The following is a 19,106-nucleotide window of genomic DNA, read 5'->3' as shown; positions in this document are numbered from 1 at the left end:
ACATCCCATGGACCTGTGGCAGATCACTCTCTCAGCCCTTCTCCCGAGGCAGGTTGCTTCCCCACCTTGAACTTCATGCCTGGACCTGGAAAGGCTCTCACTGGAATCCAGATCAGCCTTTCCTCCTGAGCTATGAAGGCTCTTCTGACAGCTCCCCCTGGATGTCCCAGAGAACCTCAGGCAGACTAGTCAAGCTGAGCCTGCCCCATCCAGCACTCCCTGCCCCGCATTCTGCTCTGCTTTCACCATCTATCCACTCCTGCTGTGACCTGAGACTCTCCTCCTCCTGCCTCACCGGGATCAGATCAGTGGTCGCCCACCTCAGCAGCCCTGAAATCACCACCATCCTCTCCAGCCACATCTGCCGCCGTTTCCTGACAAGACTGCTGTTCGCTCTGGCTCCACATGTGTTCCACAAAGTTGGACATGTTTGACTGGTGGTCCCCCCAACATAATGCTCCACGGCTCTTCATTTTGTCACTTTCCAACAGTTACTGTTTCTCCTATTACATAGCAAATTCTTAAGGTGCACATCGAGACCACATTTCCACAAGTATAGTTGTTTTGAACAAATGATCATGCTCCTTAGAATAATGTGAGGAACCTTTAAAAATTCTGGGTACATCCCAGAACAGTTAAATCACAATCTTGGCGGTGGCGGGGCTGGGGGGGGGGGGGGGGGGGGGGGGGGGGGCAGGTGGAGCATCAGATTTGGAAATTCCAATGTGCAGATGAATTTGGGAATGACTCTATTAGAACAAGCCTGAGAGACAAGTATTTCAGGGAAAAGGCTTGAGACCATTTAAAGAAAATGAGTTAGTCAAAGGTATGGTAAACAGATAGGAAGGGTGCTCAACTCACCCTGGTTTGTCCAGGGCTCTAGCACTGAAGATCCTGGCATAGCTCTTCATCACAGACAAATCAGGACAGTGCGTGACCCTAGTCGTCAGAATAGGCAGTGTCTGCAATTTGGGAATGAATGCTAGTCTCTTCCAAAATGTGTTCAGCAAAATACTATCCCCTCTCCCTGGGGTGTGAACAGCTGTGTAGCCATAAAGGGTTCCACTGTGGAATCAACTGGAAAGACCCCAGGGATATCCCAGGATAGATGATTAAGTCAACGGTTTTCCTCATTGCCAGCTTCCCAAAACTTCCAACATATTCTAGTCACTCACACTGTCTGACAGAAGGACATAGCCTGCACTTCTCAAGCTCATATGAGAGCCTTTGTTGGGGAGCACTGTATGACTGAGGATTCAAGAAACTTTTTGTTAAATGTTGCCTTACTTGTACTTCCAGGGAATTCTGGGAAAAAATAAATCTCATGATGTCACTTCTTTCATGATCAACCTCCTGTTTAGGAAAAAAAAAAAATTCCCAGGGACTTCCTTGAGGTCCAGTGATTGAGACTCTCCATTCACACTGCAGGAGGCATAGGTTTGATCCCTGGTCAGGGAACTAAGATCTCACATGCGGCAAGTTTCGGTCAGACCATGTTAAAAAAAAAAAAAAAAAGTCTGTCTCCTTTTCTAGGTCTCCTATCTTTTATCCCTTTCTGTGTTCTATTGTTTTACAAATTTTTAGAAGCATTCAAATCACCTGGTGATAGTGCTGCAATGCTGATTCTGATTCAGTAGCACTGGGGTGGGCCTGAGACTGCAATTTTAGTGATGCTAACTCCCAAGTGATGCCACAATTACTAATCCGCCTCACTGGATGGCATCACCAACTCGATGGACACGAGCCTGAGCAAGCTCCGGGAGTTGGTGATGGACAGGGAAGTCTGGCGTGCTGTAGTTCATGGGGTCACAAAGAGTCAGAAACGACTGAACTAAACTAAACTGCTAATCCAAGGACCACACTTAAGCAGTAGGGCTCTGGTCACTCAAGCCTCTGTGCCTCAAAAGCCCTTTTCCCACCTGATGCCTTCCCGCCCATCTTTTAAGATGCTTGAGAACATCACTGTCCTGAGAAAATGACTGTGCTGCCCTTTCAAACAGAACCACACATCCCAACTTTATGTTTACAGCTCCGTTCTGGTGCTACACTGTTATAGCTTAACCATTTTTCTGTCTCTCCCAAGCTGAGCTCTCTAACAGTCTGTCTGTCTCTACATGCTCAGCACCTGGCACAAAGTAGCTAGTCAACAAATCTATGTAGAAGGAAGGAGTGGCCACACAATAAAAGAGATGCATGATCTTGGTCCAGGAAACACTTTTTAAAAATGAGGTTGTTAACAGAATCAAATTTTAAGATTCGAATTTTGTGGTTGAGGATCTTCAGCAGGAGAAACAAGCAGAATTTATGCTATCATTGCAAAGTCAAATCACAATGGATTATCATCGCCTATTTTGTTATAGGATACAAAACAATAAAATTCCCATTTTCTTGAAACAAAATCCAGATAATCTTCTGATGAACATTTAACAGACTAAAATCACTAGGCACCATGGGAAATGAAACACCACTGACCTCTAAATGTGCATTCATCCACTTTATGGAGAATCCTTTCGACAATTCCAAGTTTAAACAAACCTTTGTGAAAAGATTATTCCAGCAGGTTTAATGTAGTCACAGCTGTCACAATCATGGGCAATGTATCACACTTAAGAGAGCATTTGAAAATATGTCAATAATTATAATTAGACACTTGTACCAGATCTAATATACTTTCAATACCCTTTTACTTCAACTGATATGAAATTAAAACCAGTTACTTAAAACTGCAACTCTCAGATCATAATTTACTTCTAAAGTAGATATAAAACCTGTCACACTACTGAGATGGAGTACATTTTACTCAAGAGGATAAAAGGCCACAGTATTGTAATACATCATTTTAGGTAAGGTGACCACCTTTAACACGCAAAGGGTAAAATATATTATCGAGGTGCAAAATCTTCCATTATTTACCCACCTGTATCTAAAAATTTCCTCTTCAAAATTATGCACGACCCACACAGCCCAGAGATAATAATTCTTAACAGTCCAGTGTATTTCCTACTAGCCTCTTTTTTCTATGTCCGTATAGTCTAAGACTACAAACCTGAACTGTACTATGTTTTATGTTTATGGAATTGTACATACTTTGTGTGTATGGAATTATACTGTTTTATAGTGTCCTGCTTTTTGTACTCAATGTTGTTTTGTATAACCTCCATGGCCAATCAATTTATTCCAAAATTTTCTTCATGCCTACAATGGATAAGGCAATATACTGTACTTGGGACAGGATACATGAACACAGGGGTTACCAGACACCAAGTACAGAGATACTGCTCTTGCTATTTAACCAGAGATATACTGATTATATATACATGATATATATATGCTATGCATTATATATGCATGCATACATATGTATATGTATACATACATATATTATATATATAGTAGTACATGCAAGATACAGAAAAGGAAGCACAAACTACATGGAATAGCCAAGGAAAGTCTCTTTGAGAGGGTAGCTTTTAAAGTGAGATCTGTCCCTGGAAATTCACCTAATATTTCGTGATTATGCATAATTTCCATGTTATTCATAACGTGTGTATGCATACACACATATATAGCTTTTGTGCATATACCTATCCTTTATAGGTTACTGTAGAACATTTCGATTCTTTTTTTTTTTTTTTACTATTTTAAAGAGACTTGAATAAATTTGTATACTCAAAGAGCTTTAGTAAGTGATTTTTTTTTTTTTGATGAGTAACCAGGGGCTCAAAATCTTTTCCAGAATAATTACATTTATATTAGCAGCCCAAAATTCCCAAGTCTTTCAAGTGAAATAATCCAAGCATGTTGCTTAATTTTAGGGGAGCCAATTTCAAAAAACTACTGAAGTACAGGGAATAAACATGAATTTTATATTACATTTTATTTACTTGGTTTTGAATTTTTAAGTACATCTAATTTGGTAACCACCAAGAAATCCAATCATCTTATTAAACTATACCAGCTAAATATCTCAAAATTTTAAACAATCCCCTCTTTTACTTTCTTCATACTATAAAATACTTCAAAAGAGTTAAAGCAGTCTGCTCTGGCCTGTTCCATAAAATTTTTCTGTTTCTTAAAGATTGTCTATCATAGACCCATTGCTTTTTTAAAAATGCTATTACAAAAATAAAACATTTTTTCCTAAGTCTAAAAATCTATTGGCTCTATTCTTGATCAATAATAAAAAGCTGACTATATGAGTTTCTTTGTCACTAAAGGCCTACTTATCACTCACCGTATTTCAGAGAGAAAGAGAGACAACCAACCACGTAAGCTCTGCTTTTAACATAAAGCACAAACCAGACACAGTGCTTTAAAGCAATCAAAGTAAAGCTGTGGTTAGTAAGGTTCCCAAAGCCCAGGATTCTTCACAGACTCAAAATTATATAGGGGGAAAAAGTCATCAGGCTCCATTTACTGGAACAGCCAAAACAGAAGACAACAGAAGAGAATCAGCAAATTATTAAACTTCAGAAATAGCTGAGTCTGTGCCCTTCCTGACAGATAAGGAGGGAAAAGTGCCACAAAGAAAAAGGTTGATATAGTGACTTTTGGGAACCACATCAGTGGTTTACACCAGAGAACAGACTAGTGCTTGAGTCTTATGGGTTACTTTCTCATTTCCACCATGCCATTGTGCTTCAACCTATGCTGAAAATTCAAATGTAAACATCCTTTAATTCAGCAACTCCAATTCTAGATACTGACCCCCAGATATACAGGAAATAGGGCTTCCCAGGTGGCTCTAGAAGTAAAGAACCTACCTGTCAAAGCAGGAGACATACAGACATGGGTTCGATCCTTGGGTGGGGAAGATCCCCTGGAGGAGGGCATGGCAATCCATTCCAGGATTCTTGCCTGGAGAATACCATGGATAGAGGAGCCTGATGGGGTACAGTCCATAGGGACACAGGGAATCGGACACGACTGAAGCGACTTAGCACAACACACACAGAGCACGTACAAGAGATAGACAGATGGATCTGAGTTACACGGTTTCAGATCTACATATCCATCTATATATAAATCAATATGTAGATATAGTAGTAAATGTAAAGATAGGCACTGCAACATTGTAACACATAATGTTACCTAAAATAACAAGTGAAAGACTGGCTGAATACATTATGATACATCCACACAATGAAATACCTTTCAAAAGAAGGAGGGAACTGGATGGTACTGGTAGCAAAACATTTCCAAGGTAAGCTAAAAGAAAAAAGTCAGGTATAGAATTGAAATGTGCACAATATGAAACACTTATAAGAAAAACACATCCGTTTGTAAACATAGAGACTATCATCGGAAAGATACACAATTAGTTTTAATCATGGTTTTTCTCCAGAAAGGGAAAGCAGAAGGCTGAAGAACAAGGCACCTTTCACTGCATGTCCTTCCCATACTTCAAGTCTTGCCATGAGCACATGTAACATAACACAAAATTGGTTTCTAAAACACAGGACAGGGAGGCCTGGCGTGCTGCGATTCATGGGGTCACAAAGAGTCAGACACGACTGAGCGACTGAACCGAACTGAACCATAAAATACTATAATGAATAAAAATGACTGGGGCGGCGGGGGGGGGGCGGGCGGTGGGCCAGGACCCAGGATTGAACCCGTGCCCGTTGCAGTGGAAGCACAGAGTCTTAACCACTGGACTGGCAGGGAATAAAAATACATTATTTTTGAGGTTCTGGTGGGACACCAGAAAAAAAATTTTAAGAACTCATATTAACATGTCCATGTAATGAAATAAATCTATTTGTGTATTAGAAATAAAACTCCAATTTGAGAAAAAATAAATAAAGAACAAGATGGCCCAAAATGGAGACTGAAATATCCAAGACAAAAATCTTTTTGAGAACCAAAGAAACGCTCTCCTGGAAGATTTCCATGTTCAATACCCACACCTGAAAAAGATCACTCAACCTAGGCTTAGAATGTCCTAGGACAATGGAACTTTTAAGGATTAAAAGGGAACCAGGGGAGAAGGAGAGTAGCTGAGGTGGATGTAGCTGATTAAGTAACAATGAGTTGGAGGGAATCCTAAACAAACAAGCCAAGATAAGGGGGAAAAACTCCTCTGAATTTGAAAAGGACATGCCATTCTAAACTGGATAAAGGCAGGAATAAATCCCAAACTGAACCATTCTCTTTTGACTTTTTCCCCCAATCTCAGGGCATCTGTGATACAATTTAAAAAGAAATAATCATTGCTTGAATTCTTTTCAGCTAAATAAGGCTTAGCAAAATAGGCAGAAACGTAAGTTAAAGGTGTCACTAATCAAAAAGTATATCTGCCTTTGAGTCTATGAATAGATGTTCATCAGTTCCCATGTCCAAAAGCTGAAGACTGTTATTGTACTCCTTTGTTCGGATAAATATTTGGTTTATTTGCAAGACAGGGTGCACTTGACCCCAAAAAAAGTCAATAAGAGACTTTGAACTGTTTGTAGCTTCTTCATTTATCATTCAGATCTTAGCCCATGTTTTCCCATTTCCAAAAGGCACTTCCATCGTTTCCCACAGCTTCAAGTCCTTGTTTCCAAGGTTCCAGTATCATATTTCCAACTCCTCACTAGACTCAAATAAGCCTCTTCTGTATCCATGTCCCACCAGAACCTCAATGCCAATACCACTCCCCATCTCAAACCAGGTCCTCTTACTAACCTTCTGCTTTAAGATCAACACCATTCTCCTAGTCATTGGTGTTCCAAAAGTTCGATATGCTTGCCCACTACCCATCCCTCCCTCTCTTCACAAAAATGATTTAATTAATCTATGGCTTCCCCAGCCAGAAGTCAAAACCCTAATTCTACTTTCATTTCTTCTTAGATTCTGGCCAGCTGCCCTCATCACTAGACTGATCACCAACAGAAGGCTATATAACAGGGGTCTCACACTCATGCCTACAGGGACAATGCAGTTAGCATATAGCAGTAAGGCTGGTTAGGAGTCTGAAGAATTAAACAATAAATAGCAACTGAGGCTGGGCCTCAGTACCTGCGGGAAAAACAGGATGAGCCAGAACTCTGGTGAACCCAGCACACACATCCCCTCAGACAGACACGATCACAGGTTTCCTGCAAGAATAGAGGCCTACTGCTGCCAGAGCTTTCAATTCCGCAGGAGTAGGTGGAAATTTGGACTTTTTTGTGTGAAATTTCCCCCTATTTAAATGTTGGCAACCATTTGAAAAAAATGTTTTGAATGCAATATCAAGCAGGACTAAACTGCAAGGTGGATTCAGCCCAGAAACCCTCACTTTTCAACCTCTGCTCTACAGCATGACGACGTGGGGATGCATAGCCTGGACTAAAGCTCAGACATGGGACCTCAGACTTCTTCCGTCACCCCTCTAAGTCTCAGTTTCTCTTTCTGTAGAATGAGGACAATAAGATGAACTACTGCATGGAGTTGTGTGATCCTTGAATGAGAGAATGCAAATAAGGAGCCTGATCAGGGCCTCCTCCACAGGTACTATTATGTTATTTATGCTCTCTAAAAATCAAGTCTAAAACCTCCAGCCTGGCATTCAAAGTAAACCATAATTTGTCTCTCAGTCTAAGTTTTCTTCTAAAGTGCTGACCTTCAGGTACTCCAGTCACATTGCAAACAGCATTTTAACTTCATTAATTTCCATATTTGCTTAGCCAAAAAAACAAACAGTGGGAGAGGGGCAGGGTATGCAATATAATAATTTAAATAAACTGGCCATTCTACTCAGGACACTTTGGCCCTGAAATTAGTGCAAACTGGAAGACAAGAGTCTGCTGTTCCTTTGCAATGTCTCAGGTCTTAATGCCTCTCCAAGAAGCTATACCTCAAGGCACTGAGTCTGATTCCAGTGATTAAAAATATGTACAGTTCTGTGTTTTACAACTAGGCTCTTAAACAAAACCCAGCTACCTCATATTTACTTGCCCCATTCCCTGCTTTGGGGATGTTGCCTGTTCTGTAACCTACACATATACATAATAGATACCTCTCCAAATGATAGCATCAAAATGGTACCTCTTTCCAAGGCCAGCTAAACAGCTACTTCCTCAAAGGAGTTGGTCTATCCTTATCCCTCTGTATCTTGTGACCAAAATACTTGGGAGTTCTGCCCTATTAGTTAGTTACATGTGCAATTCTTCAAACCCTTATTCAAGTGCCCCTTGAGATCAACTTGGTTTTTTACTGAACTTGATAAATGTTTAATAAATGAAGAACAAAGAAGGGGAAAAAGATGAAGCGGCAGCAGCAGCAAGGCAAGGAAATGTTAACAGTAAGGACAATGACAACAACGATGGCTGCTGCCATGGGATTTATGCTCTTACTTACATCTTTTAATGCAAAGAGCTGTTCCCTATTAATCCCGTGTTGCATTTCTGAACAATAAATGTACAGGGTCACCTTCTCCACCTCTCTCTCATCCTTTTGGGGCATGTTACCTACTGTCCCCATATTACCGAAAAGTCACCTTTCCATTCAAATATAATCTAAATAAACAGAGAGCTAAATGGCTCCTGCCACCAGTTTAAATCAATTAGCCCCACCTTCGATGTTGGTTGGGATCAAGATAATGATGCAGTCTTGAAGCTGGTCCAAAACCCATATTAGTCACTTTAACCTGATCTGGAAAAACAATCAAAGACCCTTACACAGAGAAAAAAACAACAGGGTGGGGGAGATGATGGGGGAGCAAAGCGGTGTGGGTCATCTGTAAGAATGACTAAGGCTCATACAAGAAGAAAAACAAAATTCTCACCCAGATTAGAAAATATTCAATAAACGAATTACGGTTGATTTTCACAATACCTAGAACAGGTTTTTCCAAACTGCTGGTTAGAACGCATTAGCAAGTTGTGAAATCAATTTACTAGATAGAGACCAGAATATTCTGTAACAAAAATTGAATTAGAAATTAGAAGGCACTGCAACATTGTTCTGTAAAATGTGTAATTCAGCTTATTTTTAATATGCATGTGTATGCACGTGTATGTACTTGGTCATGATGTAAAATGAGTTACCAAGAGTCAAAGATGTTTTTAAAACATTGAAATAGAACGTGCGTGTTTATATAATCTCTGGGGACTAACATTTTCCATTTTTTACTAGGCCACACTCATAAAATAAGAGAATGTCTGTTCTTGAAACCTGCTGTGCACAATAGTGCAGTTCTTCAGGTTCAAAAAAGTGTATTAAAAATTATCATTTGGCATATTTTTCCCTTACCATTTTCCTATTCCCAGAAAGGAAGGTAAAGGTCACTTTAGAAAACCACCTTCACTTTTTCTTCCTACTGATTGTCCCTCCATATATTTCTTTTTTGTTGTTGTTGTTAAGCGGGTTGTTTAATTTATTCAGTAACTTCTATTTTTTAAGATTGATGCAAATTATCAACACATTTACTGAGCAACTATATGCATACAAAGCATTCTGTTAGGAAATATGAGAAAGGTGACACGATGGTATTTATTTTTTATATTAATTTATTTTAATTGGAGGCTAATTACTTTCCAATATTGTAGTGGTCCCTCCATATATTTCTATCTTGTTTAAGTTCCTGACATCAAGTTACAAGGTCAAAAGCTCTAGCTCTCTTAGTGATATTTGCTTATAAGCATTAAACTATCACTCAAGGAGAATGAGCAAGCACAGTCAATTTTCACCCAGAGTGTAACATCACTCATCAATCTTCAATAGTGAAGATTCAGAATTTGGTTTAAGATACCTTCTCAGCCTAGCTCCTCTAGACAAGAAATAGTTTTGCTCAACTTGTTATGTTTTTCTCAGTCCCTGCTCTCCAAACTCCAAGTATCACCCTACATCTAACATTTAGCTTTGTCCAAGATCGCCCCATCTTCCTTTATCCCTTCTGCACATTTCTCATCAAACTCAAGGTTACTTTTTAGTTCAGTCAATAATTCTTCCATAACTATCTAAAAAAAAAAAAAAAAAAGAAACAAACAAACAAAAACTACAGCAGTCTTATTTTCAATGGTCTCAATACTGCGTGGTGGCCACCAAGGCCCATCTGGCTTTCACAAATGAGCAAGGCACCCTGCCATCGAGCATTTAAGTGGAAAAGGTCTACGTGGGATACCCACTCAAAGCAGCCCTTAAAAACCTACTGAAAGAGAAGTTTACTTTGGATTCCATCCATTTACCCAAGAGGTCATCCACCGTCCACCTCTCACACGAGTACTGCCTACCACAGTATTTTCACTGTCAACTGTTTGAGAACAAACCCAACAGGAGAAAGTCAGTGTCAAGGAGTCCATTCACCAATGTTTGAGTACCAGCCCCACTCCCCACCGCCCCACACATACACAGTACTTCAGGAGTCCTAGCTCTGCAGGGTAGGAAAAATAAGTTGAGATATTCTTCCCCCCAAAAGAAGTGTCATCCTGAAATTCAAAAACAATCCAAAAAGGAAACATATATCAAAAAGAATAGATGTCTTTTGAGATCACTAAGTACAAGTTATAATACCATGCATAATAAATGGATAGAAACAACAGTTCCTTCTACCTAAGGAGTGTCTTTTGTCCCCAGCTCCCAAACTCACATTTAAGGACCTGTGTCTGGCATCATCATCTCTTGAGACCACCTCCCTGACTGTCCAGAGTACTGGGTTATTTTTGCCTCTCTCATATACAACCATCCATTCATTCTCTTAGCAATTAAAAAATGATTTACTGACTGTGTTGTCTGGGCCAGGTATTATATAAGGTGCAAGAGACACACAAAAGATGAATAAGACACAAGGAGCCCATTAAGAGGATTTGAAAAGTTTTTAGTGACAGAAACTGAATTCTTTAGAATTTTAAAAATACAGAAATGAATAACCTCAAGTCCTTGCTCCCAAAGAGATCAGTCAAATCCCAGCATGAGTACTGAAGATGGCCAAACACTAGCAGAATGTCAAAAGGTAAAATCCAGGAAGCACATGCTTGCTATGAAACCACTCTGAGCCCTAAAGGATTTGGTTCCCCCCAATAGTGTGGAAAAGGACAAAACAGCCAAGACTTAGCCTTATGATGAAAGAGCTGAACTCCTACAAACCCATCAGGACATCTGTGCTAAACAGGTCCCTCTGACCTAGTCCATCCTCCAAAACACAAACCTCACCTGCTGCATGAACTTCCACAAACTCTGGAAAGGCTAAAATTTAAAGTCACTTTCCCAGTCACAGAAATAAAGGTCAAATACCCAGAGCAAACAGTGAAGCAACTCCAGTGGGCAAAGTGGAATGTTGGTCAGAGACTCAAACCCAAAAATCAAACAACTGAGTCGTGGTGGCTCTGGAAAACAAAGCTCTCATGATCACAGAAGAGTCTTTAGACACATAAACAAGCTCAGATTTCCACAGACACACATAAGAGCACAAGAACACTGATCAGTCGTGCAGCTGGTGTGAGTATTGGGGTAGAGGGAAATACGCTCACTTCGACTTCAAAAAGGAAGCTGCTGGGCCTCTTAAATAATTTTGCGAGCATAAGTTCAAGTAAAACTACCTTCTATCTGAACCAAATGCTGTGAAGTGCTAGTCACGCCCACGTGAGGAAGCTCTTCCGTAAGTGGTCTTCCCAATAGACAAATCCCGGTTTAGAACGTCTGATTCTTCAACTACCACGGCAAGCAAGGGCACTCTATGGCTAAGGACTACAAGAAAAGAGGTAAATCTTCCATCTGGTTCTTCTAAGAGCTGGAGTTGGCTGCAGAAAGAAACAGCAAGTTTTCACTCCAACAGATCAAAGAAGGCATTTTGTACCAGGAAACCCAATTCAATCCTCATTTCCAGGAATAAAGCCACAGTGCCCAATATTTGCTTGGGAAAATAAAACAGGAGACTATGTGGACTCCAATTAAAATCTCTTGACAGCTTTATTTCCCAGCCTCACCAGTTTAAGGCTGTGAACATTTTAGCCAGGCACTGATTTAACTTAAATACCAACTCCCCAGTCTGAATGGTCACACTTACCACCGGGAAGAAAAACGAAAGCGTTTTAACACTTCATGACAGTATTCTTTGCCCCGTCCTGAGCACGAGATGTATAAGACAAGGTGATACTGAGAAGTGCCAGCCTCAGCCCAGCCCATCTCTCCCATGACCGCAGTCAGGAGAAACCACACAGCAGCCCGCTATTATTTTAGTCACAACACTGGAAACGAGAGAGGAAGCAGGAGAAAATGGGTGGGGGGTGGGCAGAGGGGCTTACCTCAATCTTATTTGGGTATGACAACAATCAGCTTGCTTTAAAATTATCACCTGGGTTCTTGTCAATCAGCCAACAGTTCTTGTGTGCCTACTTCACACAGGCACCAAGCTAAGTCTATATAGTGCAGGGAAATATTCCCCAAGTAATCATTATGTTAATAGTTATGTGTTTAATTTTCTTAATCTTTTTACAAAAAAAGTATGTATCCTGTATGTAGGTTATAAAGTCTAAAAATAAAATCAGCACCCATGAACCCATCACTCAATCAAAAACCAGAATATCAACCAACACTGTATCATCTACCTACGTCCTCCACACACACACACACACACCCTACACACGCACACGTGCGCACACACCCCACACACCCAGGAATTCATTATCCAGAATATGGGTTTCAATCTAAGTGTCAATGCATCTTTAGGATTATCTCCTAATCATTATAGGTGAGTTGGCTTTCCAAATACAGCAGTGATATACTATTTCTTCTTAAAACGCGGTGTCTTTAAGGTTTTTTTTTAGGTAAACTGCTGCTTTAAAGAAAAATACTAACAGACTAAGTGAGACAGACTTAATTATGGTAAACTCATGACGATAGTGTAGAAATGAATTAAATTTGGCAAACACTGGCAAAAACAGCCGAGAACATAGGTTCTAGCATCCCACAAACTCCTGGTTCAAATCCTTACTCCACCCTTGATGAGCTCTACAGCTTAGGGCAACTCAGTTTTGCCAAGCCACAATTCTTTATTGTAAAGGAATGGAATAATAATAAAACATATGGTTGTTGTGAAAATATAATGAAAAAGTGTGTGTAAAGATCTGAGCACAGTGTCTGGCACACATCCAGTCCCCTCCTCCCCAAATCATATCTGTCATTAAATTCACTCAAAACATATCAAAGGATTTTGCCACCACCAATAGTTTATATTTCCCTAATTTCTAACATGTAAAAATAAATCAAGAGGCAGGGATCCAACAGCAGAACAGTCACAGAGGACAATTCCTAGTTCCAGCTCCTGTTTGCCTAAAATTATAGTATACACTCATTGATTCCATCTCCACCTCGTGACCTTGAATAGCAGGATCATTTTTCAAATCCATTTCTGCCCTGGCCCTTCCTCGCTGAGAAGCCTGGACTACTCAATCTAACCTTACCTAGAAGCCTATTACAATCATCACAGGACTAGCTCTGTGCAATGTAGAGTAAACCAGGCATAGTCTCTCTTTACTGATTCAGTCACTGTTTTCCATTCCACGGACAGGTGCACAAATTTGGTAAATCACTACTTAGAAAAACGATCAGTACTATTAACAGAATTAAATTCCTCACATCTGAAGTTAATTCATCACATTCCAGAACACGGCATTCTCCTCCATCTTTACCCTCCATCATCCTTGGTATCCTTTTAAGTTACTCAGAGGTAACAAGAAACTTATTCATATTCAAATGATCACTCTGTTCAGGGTACAAAAGCTGTAAAACCACTACCTATATCAAGTTTTATCTAAAGCCACTCTCTCCACTTCAAGTAAATCTCACCCATACTGAAGAGAATGAATCCATCCTGGCCCTTGTTTTCTCATCTGTCCAGAATTTATTGCAACATCATTAACTACCTTTGAGTATCTTCACAAGGGCTGATTGTAGAAATGTGATTATCCAACACACAATTCCATCAGCCTAAGGATTACGCATCTCAGCCTCAAAAGACTTCTGTTTTTTAATTCCAGGACAGAAAACAAAAACAACTGAATCAGGAAAAAAAGTGGTTTGGTCTCAGAAGCCAGGTGATCCAAATCCTGTCTAGGCCTAAGATAACCTCCCGCACGACCCCTGTGTCCCCATCAGCAAAATGGGGAAGATCCATGCTTCACACTCAAGCATACTGTAAAACTGGAGGGCGAGGCCAGTGTCTGAGGTCAGCACAAGTCTAGCGTCTGCTGGCTGCCAGAGCCCGGGCCCCCCGCCAGCCACCCACCTCCAGAGACAAGTGCCAGGACATACTATAGTGTTTCCATTTAAGGCCCGCCACTTGGATTAGCCCATCTCTTGAAATTTCTTACCACCACCTTTCCAGGAAGAATTTTTGGGGGGGAAAGGGGAGGTGGTGTCTATTTTTTGCCACCGACTTTCCTTGGGCTGTCAGAGTAGTCTGCATCTCTGGAACAGGATTCTTGAAAACCACTGGGCTAGTCTGTGTTTAAATGCCAGGCCTCTTTTCAAAAATATACAAAATGCGGATGAGATCAGTCCCTTCTCTCACAATCTAACTCCCATCACACACACTTCAAAAAAGAAAGCAAGCCCAATGAAATTAACAAATCCATTGTATTACTTTCCTGTCTCTCTACCAAAGCCACAGAAAGCACAACTTTTTAACCAAGACTTTTCTTCTGCTACTAAGTGGAATGTTTTCTTCCCTAAGGAGCTTCTTCTACAGCTTCTTTCCCATGCAAGGAGCGTTCACAACTCCAGAGGGAAAAAGGGAGGGTCGGGGAAGATTGGGAGACCTACCTAGCACAAATTGGACAGAGCTGAAACAGTCTAGAACCCGACGGAAGTGAGTGCTTCCCGCACGGTAGAGGCCCACCTCTCTCCCCAGCGCACCCACGGCTCCAGCCTCACTGTTTTGGTTACAGTGTTGAAGGAAGGGTTTTAAACTTGGCAAAGTTCCGTGCAACATCTGTAACCACATTTGCCTTCTGGGGATCGGAAGATGAATCCCACATTCCTGGCTTTGAAGCTTTTTGAAACTGCAGCTAGGAAGAACGGAGGGAGGGAGGGAGGGCGTTGAGCAGAGTTTATTGGCTGTCTCTCCAGCAGAAAATTCCTCTTGGAAGAGACGGATATTTTGAGGGTGGGGGGTGATTTGCCCATCCCTTGACTCTCTACCAAGCTCAGCTGGGAAGGTGAGCCCCGTGGTCAGGCGGCCAGATCGATTTACAAGTCTGAGGCGCACACCCTGAAGGAGTTCACTACAGGCACACACACTGCAAACCCGAGACCACCCCACTCCATGCATCTGCCCTCTCCCACATCCCACCAGCAGTTCAGGCCCACCGCAAGACAGTTTTGTTCCGCGGCTCCTTCCCTCACCGTGAGTGAATCGGCTTGGGGGGAGAAAGGAATGAAAGCGAGGGGGAGGCACCGCAGACGCCCACCCTCCACCCCCAATTCCTGCCCCTTTTCCCGCTAGGTTCTCCCCTCCCTCGGTCCCCCGGGCTCCCGCTGGCGCGGCGGGCGACCTGCCCTCACCTCTTGTCCGGCGGCTGCGGGGGGCTGAGCCGGGGGGAGGCGGAGTGCTAGCCAGCCGGGCGCTGCAGGTCGGCGCGGGGCGGGGCGGGGCGGTGCAGCCGGCGAGGGAGCCCGGAACTCCGCGGGGCTGAGGGCCGGCGGCCGTCCCCGAGAGGCGGCGGCGGCGGCGGCGGCGGGCGGGTGCGGGGGGCCGGGTGCCTTCCAGCCCTGGGGCCGGTGCGGCTGGCCGAAGAGCAGCCTGGCAGCAGCAGCGGCGGCGGCGGCGGCAGCGGCAGCCACCCCGGGTAAAGAGCCGGGGGAGGGAGGGGAGGCGGGGTGAAGAGGAGGCGGAGGAGAAGGAAGGGGAGGAGGGCGGGCGGAATAAACTTCCCGAGGCGCCGCGGCACGGGCTGGGAGGACGGCCGCGGGCGGGGCGGGCCGGATGGGGGCTGGCCCGGGGGGCAGTCGCGGGGGGGACGGTCACTGAGAGTAGAAAAGTTCCCCCAGCGCCGAGGGGCAGGCTGCGGCGGCGGCGGCTGCAAAGAGCCGGAGCCGGAGCGGGAGGAGCGGGAGGAGGAGGAGAAGGAAGTGGCTGCGGAGCGCTCGGCCAATGAGTGTCTGGAGCTGTGATTAACCAGGCAGCAACACATCATTTCCTCCCGGCGCGGATCCAGGGAGCCGGGAGGGAGAGGGAAGACGGCGGGGCGGGGCCGTCCCCGCGCCCCCTGCAGGCGCCCGGCCGGGGGCGAGCCCGCCGAGCCCCGCCGAGCCTGGCCGAGCCGCCCCCGGCGCGCCCCTGGCTGTCTGGCCCGCCCGGAGGAGGCTGCTAGCGCGCCGCCTGCGGGGCTCTTCGGAGGCGGGGAGGCGGCGGGGCAGGCCCAAGACGGGCTCCTGCGGCCGGGGTGGGAGGCGGAGAGGCCGCGCGGCGGGGTGAGTGCCCAGGTAGGCGCGGGCGGGGCCGTCTGGACAGCTCCCGGGGGGCGCGCGGGGCGGGCGGGCCGACTGCCTCCCGGCCCGGGACTGCGGGCGGTGCGCGGCTGGACTCCTGCTGGGCTGACTCAGGCTGGATGCGCAGAGAAAAGCCTCGGCATTCTCACCCAGGCCATTTCTGACCTGCCTTCAAATCCCCTTCCACTTTGCTCATTTCCTCGCAAGGTCTGGGGTTATGCAAGAGCTTGCCATTTTCGCAGACCGCCTCCTTAGGAATAAAAATATGCATTTGGGGCGGGGGGGTGGGTCGGGGCGGGGGGGGGGGGGGGGCGCTGGTGTTCTGCGGTAATCTAGCCCTGTCCTAGGCGCCATGGGAGCTTACAGTGGAAAGGAAGGAACATTCCCCGACACAGAGAGGTTGACAACCCCGGTCCTTAGATACACAAAACACTCCAGTGTGCTAATATTATCCAGAGCATCAAAAAGGCATGTGAGGATCAAATTTTGCACGGTGCCTGATGAGTATAAGGAAAGCACTAAGCCATTTTCTCTGCTCTCCAGAAGTTTACAATGTAGTCCTATCACAAAGCCAAATAAAAGCAAGAAAGCAATAAATGGTAATACCATAAAGTATTTTTATCTCTACAGGTTCATTCATGCAGCAGGCATTACTGGGTGACTGCAGTACTGCAGAAGGTTGCAAAGAAAATGGATGATCTGGTCCCTGCGGGTCAGGAGTTTACAATCTAATTAGAAACACAAGGCAAATATACACGAAACCCCTAGAAAAGAATCCCCAGGTAATATAAGCAAGAAGATGCAGAAGGAGAAGGGCTTTGTACCTGTATGATTGGTGGGGATTTGGAGAGGAAACTCCAGGTCAATCAAGCATGTGTGCCTGTATGCACCCACCTTCCCCTGTAGAACAGTGTGGCAGGGACGTCAGTGTCTTTTGGCTGAAGCATCATCCCTGTCACTTAAAACCTTTGTGACCTTGGGCACATCTTTACCCTCTTTATGAAGGGAGTACAGCCTGTCTCAGGAGGTTTGTTGCACGATTCAAATGAGATTACACACATGTGGGAGCTTCTCAAGCTTCTGTGTAAATATTTCTCAGTAGGGTCCGTTTAGGGAGTCCTCATGTTACTAACCTCTTCAGGTAACCTTCTTTATAGTATCCTGTAGGCTGTAAGGGGCTTCCCTGTTGGCTCACTCCATAAGGGCAGGGACCAGGCTTGGTTGTGTCCACAGTGTATCATCATGCCTGTCAGACTGGCACATGTGAGTACTCAATAAAGGTTTGCTGAATAAGTCAATAAATGGACTAATGAATCCTATTATGATCTTAACTGTTCCTTTTATCTCTTCCTTCATAGTGGTCTTTTTGTATGGCTGGCTCAATGCAGAACCTTCTAACTTAACCCTCATGTAAACTAAGTTGTATTCCAGGAGACTGTCTGGGAGGATTCTGAGTCGTTATTTGTGGCCTTGTAACATAGATAAGTTGATTGAGTGTGTGTGTGAGTGTGTGTGTGTGTGTGTTTATAAAAAAAGAGGATACACAAGGATATAGCCCTTCAAACAAGCCCCACTAACACAAGGGTACAGTCCAGATACAGTCATTTGGCTTGGATATCTTAATCCAGGGTTTCTCAGTGTTGGTGCTGTAGACATCTTTGGCTTTGGCTAGATAATTATTGTGGGGTGCTGTCCTGTGCAGGGTAAGAGGTTTTACAGCACCCTTGACCTCTATCCATTAGATGTAAATAGGACTCCCTCCACAGTCATGACAACCAAAAATGTCTCTTGTGCTCTGTGTGGGCTTAGACACTCAGTCGTATCTGACTCTTTAAGACCCCAGGTACTGTAGCCCGCAGGCTCCTTTTTCCATGGGATTTTCCAGGCAAGAATACTGGAGTGGGTTGCCATTTCCTAATGTCTAGGGAGGGTACAGGGAGGTGAAATCACTGTCCATTGAGAACCATAGCTTACTCCAACATCTAATCCACTGTTTTAACTGGTGGAAAATCACACCAGTAAAGTAACTTGGAGGAAATACATCTTCTGTTGGTCTAAGATTTCCAGATCTCCTTCATCGTATGTTTCAAGGAGCACAACTCTTGTTAATTAATTGCCTGCTGCATTGTGAATTGGCAACTCTTCTGTTTTCTGCATATCCTCCTCCTTTACGCCCAGATCAACATGTTCATTTCTAAAAGTCAACAGCTTTCAAAAACTATTAGGAAACAGTCTTGAACAACCTAAGAGTCCTGTACAATATTTTCCTTTAAAATTGGGGGAATTTATTACACAAAATTTTGCAGAGTGTAAGTAATACAGACTATAAATTGTAAATTTTTAGAAATGATTTCATTTAAAATAACTATGTAATTCCATTGAGTGATTTTCTCTCATCTTGAAGCCATTACTTTTTGGCTCCAAGTGAGTTTTCCTTTCATAATGGTATGAAGGAACATGTCTTATTAAAACCTATAAAGCAAAAGTCAGCTTAGTTATTTATATTAACTTTCAGAAGCAAATTCTTTAGAAGTATATTGGTGGGATGTTTGAGAGCTGGTGTTGATGAGAATCATGATGGATTGATGTGCTGAAGTTCAATTTCTAGAAGTTTCTGGAAGAAAAATAAAGATTAATGGTTGAAGAAATGAATAAACAAATTCTAATAAGTCTGTTCATTTGGTCTGGACATGTAGAACGGCCCCACCAAA

At 43.4% G+C, this 19,106-nt stretch overlaps 1 protein-coding gene across 3 annotated transcripts in view; it reads right to left on the bottom strand.

Annotated features, from left to right (window-relative positions):
- The window catches only part of ACVR1 (activin A receptor type 1), a 139,497-nt gene extending 124,003 nt beyond the window's left edge, over positions 1 to 15,494 (bottom strand). Inside the window, exons 1-2 of one of the 3 annotated variants that reach the window (XM_042243831.1) lie at positions 15,469 to 15,494; positions 5,152 to 5,208 (exon numbers count right to left, since the gene is read on the bottom strand). The gene's annotated coding sequence lies outside the window, so the exon portion shown is untranslated. Of the gene's footprint in view, positions 1 to 5,151; positions 5,209 to 14,727 lie in introns of all 3 variants that reach the window. The other 2 variants (XM_060409911.1, XM_027964937.2) reach the window with 2 other exon arrangements.
- Between the last annotated feature and the right edge of the window lie 3,612 nt (positions 15,495 to 19,106).

This window comes from Ovis aries, chromosome 2 (assembly GCF_016772045.2).
Source record: "Ovis aries strain OAR_USU_Benz2616 breed Rambouillet chromosome 2, ARS-UI_Ramb_v3.0, whole genome shotgun sequence".
NCBI classification, from domain to species: Eukaryota; Metazoa; Chordata; class Mammalia; order Artiodactyla; family Bovidae; genus Ovis; species Ovis aries.
This window is presented reverse-complemented; position numbering and strand designations above follow the sequence as displayed.